This window comes from Galeopterus variegatus, unplaced genomic scaffold (genome assembly GCF_000696425.1).
Source record: "Galeopterus variegatus unplaced genomic scaffold, G_variegatus-3.0.2 Scaffold7723, whole genome shotgun sequence".
NCBI lineage: Eukaryota > Metazoa > Chordata > Mammalia > Dermoptera > Cynocephalidae > Galeopterus > Galeopterus variegatus.
Genome location: NW_007733834.1, coordinates 5,797 through 10,032, shown reverse-complemented (window position 1 = coordinate 10,032; position 4,236 = coordinate 5,797). Strand labels below are relative to the sequence as shown.

Here is a 4,236-nt window from a genome sequence, read left to right as displayed (position 1 = left end):
ATTAAAGGAAAAGCTTTCACCCATCATTGAGTGTGATGTTAGCTATGGGCTTGTTGTAAATGGCCTTTATTGTCTAGAGATACATTTCTTCTATGCCTGATTTGTTGAGTTTTTTTCATAAAATAATTTTATCAAATAATTTTTCTGCATCCTTAGAGATAATTTTATGGGTTTTGTCCTTCATTCTGTTAATATGGTGTATCACATTTACTGATTTGCATATGTTAAACCATCCTTGGATTTCAGAGATATACTCTGCTTGATCACAGTGAATGATCCTTTTGACGTGCTGTTGAATTTAGTTTGCTAGTACTTTGTTAAGGATTTTTGCATAGGTTCATCAGGGATACTGGCCTGTAATTTTCTTTTCTGGTAGTGTCCTTTCAGGCTTTGGCATCAGGATTATGCTAGACTTATAAAATGTATTCCCTCTTCTTCAATTTTTTGGAAGAGTTTGAGAATAATTGGTGTTTGTTCTTTTTTAAATATTTGGTAGAATTCTGGTGTGAAGCCATCTGATCCTGGGCTGTTCTTTGACAGGAGACTTTTTATTGTTGATTCAGTTTCCTTACTCTTTATTGGTCTGTTCAGATTTTCTATTTGTTGGTATGTTGAATGTATCTAAGAATTCATCCATTTCTTCTAGGTTATCAGTTTTTTTGGTGTGTAATTGTTCATTATTGTCACTTATGATCCTTTGCATTTCTGTGGTATCAGTTGTAACATCTCTTTCATTTCTGACTTAATTTGACTCTTCTGTCTTTCCTTCTTAGTCTGGCTAAAGGTTTGTCAATTTTCTTTATCTTTTCAAAGAACCAATCTTTAGGTTTTGTTGATTTTAGTTTAGTTTCTACTGTCTTTCTATTCTCTATTTCTGCTCTGATCTTTATTTCCTTTCCTTCTACATACTTTGAGCTTAGTTTGTTCTTCCTTTTCTAGTTCCTTGAGGTGTACTGTTAAGTTGCTTATTTGATATCTTCTTTTTTCACAAAAACACATATTGCTATAAGCTTGCCTCTTAGAACTTCTTTTGCTGCATATCCTAAGTTGTGATATGCTGTGTTTCCACTTTCATTTGTCTGAAGATATTTTTTTTTTTTTGTCTTTTGTCTTTTTCCGTGTCCAGTGACGGATCGCAACCCTCAGTGTTGCCCCCGCACCAGACCGGGGACCGGCAACGGGATTGCAACCCTCGGCGTCGCCCCTGCGCTTCGCCCAGCCAGTGAGCGGGAACCGGTCTGTATGTGGGATCCGAACCCTCGGGCGGGAGCGCCGCCGCACTTCCCAAGCAGTGCACTTATCCAGTGCGCCACCGGGCCGGCCCTGAAGATATTTTTTAATTTCCCCTTTAATTTCTTCTTTGACCCTTGGTTGTTCAAGAACATGTTGCTTAGTTTCCATGTATTTGTAAATTTTCCAGAGTTCCTCCTGTTATTGATTTCTAGTTTTGTTCCATTATGATTATAAAAATACTTGATGTGATTTCAGTCTTCTTAAAATTGTCAGGACTTGTTTTGTGGCCTAACAAATGATGTGTCCTGGAGAATGTTCTGTGTGCACTTAAGAAGAATGTGTATTCTACTGCTGTTGGACCAATTTTCTGTATTGCATATTAGTCATTTGTTGGGACACATCTTTAATGCTGAGGCAATTACAATACTGAACACTAGGGGTTCAACAATTAAATAGTTGAGTCCTTAAAAGACCACCTTAAATACAAGACAACAGAGTTGAAAATCCAACAATGCACAGAACTTCCAATCAACTTTTAATGTAAATATTTTAATGGTGTACATAAAGTACATGTATCATAACTGTACATGCTGATGAATTTTCAAAGCGAATATACCTATATAACCACCACCCAGGACAAAAAACAAACATTAACAGAAATCCAGGGTTTTTTTTCATGAACTTAGGATTTTATTTTTAAAATAGATCATAAAGTATGCCTAATACATTGTGGCTTCTTTGGTTCAACATGATGTTTGAAAAATTCACCTATTTTTTTACGTAACAAAACTTAGATTGTGCCTTCTCATTGCTGAATATTCTAGCGATGCATATATGCCAACTTATTTATTCACTATGTTGTTGTGAACTGTGCTAATTACTATAAAAACTCATGTACACGTCTTTTTGTAAACACCAACTCATGTACACGTCTTTTTGTAAACACCTGCATCTATGCTGAGTAGTCTTCAGAGCAGAATTTATGTTGGGTACATAACAAGGAGTGAGATTTCTTGGTAAGGGGATATGTATATGTTCAGATCTTGTGGTACTGCCCAAAAGATTTGCAAAATGGTTAAACTAATCTATGCTCTTACCAGCAGTGCCCATTGCTGCACACCCATGCCAACATGTATCTCTCCTTGTCATTTTAGCCATTCTGGGGAATAGGCAGCAGCATCGCACTGTGGTTTTAATGTGCTTTTCTCTGAAAACTAACGAAGGTGAGCACGTCTTCATAAGAATAATGGCCAATTTCTATCATGTTTTGTAGAGTGCCTGTTCAAGCTTTTTGTCCATTTTTTAAACTGAATTACCTGCCTTTTCATTACTGTCCGATATTTTTACATATTCTGTCTACAAGTCCTTTGTAGAATATTTCTATATCTGAGATTGTACTGTTTGCATTTTCACACATGCTATTTGATCTACAAGAGATTTTTATTTTAATGTAATACCACTTATTTTTTCTCTTTATGGTTATGTGATTTGTGTCTTGTTTAAGAAATCTCTGTCTTCTCCAAGGCCATGAAGATATTTTCCTGTGCCTTACTTTTAAAAGTTTTATTGTTTTACCATTCACATTTGTATCTACAATCCATTGAGAATTGGTGTTTGTATATGTAGTGAGGTAGAAGTAAAACTTTACCTTTTTAAATAAGGAGCTCTAATTGACCCAATATCACTGTACTGCAATGTTACCTTTGCCCCCAATCAGGTGACCTTAACTGTGGGGCCCTCTACTCTGTGCCACTGATATTTATCTTTGTACCAATCACGTCAGATGGTGGCAGGTGCTCCTTTCCCAGTCATTGGACAAACTGCTCAATTCTTGTCCATAGCAGGAAAGAGCCAGTACTTCAGAAAAACCTAATAAAGAATTTGACGTTGCAACCTAAGATCTCTCTTAACAATTTAGATTTATCAGCGGTATTCGTCCAAACTCATTTGCTCCTGATCTAAGTTGTTTTCATTTTGTCATTTTGTGTATGTGTGTAATTTTAACAAATAATCTCATTCCCTGTGCAGAAAGGAATCACCCAGTGCAAAGAAAAATCCCTCACACTGGAACAGCCTCATCTTGCTTCGGATGGAGGAAACAGGTTTTTCCACTGCTACCCAAGAGATGAGCAAACACCCCCCAAAGTCCCTGGCCTTAGAATGTGCAGAGGCAGAATTTAATGGGCTGATTCAATCCACCTAGAAAGGGCAGCTGGAAGCACCATGCACGCGGCCTTCTCTGGAAATTTCTTGAAGTCAGCTCTTGAGAATCGTTCATGGTCAAGTGCAAAGGTTCTCAGGTCCAAACAACTTTGGCTATTCCATCTCATGACCTAGGCTGAGAGGAGGTGCTGGATTGTCAGAAGCAAGAGCCATTGTGGTGGCCCTAGTGGTAGGACCTGGATGACTCCAGCATTATCAAGGATCTGGGCTGTCTGGCTTTCTTTCCACAATGACAACAACCCATGCTGGGTGACCCTCTCCATACTCAGAAGATTCAATTTCAGAACAAACACGAGCCACCTGTTCTCTTGGCAGACGAATCAGTAATCCCCAGAGGTTTCGGCTGAGGTTCCTTCAAGAAATCCAAACCACCCTGGACTTGCTGATGGCAGCCATCCTGGCAAGGATCAGCAAGTCATTAATGACAAGGAACACCTCATACCTTTGTTGTTTCTCCAGGTTCTGAGAGTGCCCTAGAATGCCAAAGCCTGTGACATCTGTGGCGGCATGGGCATTTGATGCGTGCATTCATCCAGCAGCAGCTCTGCATAGGGACCTCCCTGAGAGGCCAGCTCCACCTCTTCCTGGAGACCACCATCTCCACCTTATTCCATTTCATCCAGGACCATCTGCCATCGGTGGACGCTGACCACAACCTGCGTTCCTAAGGGCTTGGTTAACACAAGCACGTCCCCAGCAACAGCACGGTCAAGAATTATGAATTCACGTGGCCAATGCACCACATGGCAGCTCCGCTGATGATGGCCCAGGGGTTGACCA

General features: G+C 39.5%; 1 pseudogene; it reads right to left on the bottom strand.

The window, feature by feature from the left end:
• Nucleotides 1-3,566: 3,566 nt before the first annotated feature.
• Nucleotides 3,567-4,234, bottom strand: LOC103607801 (annotated as a pseudogene).
• Nucleotides 4,235-4,236: the final 2 nt, after the last annotated feature.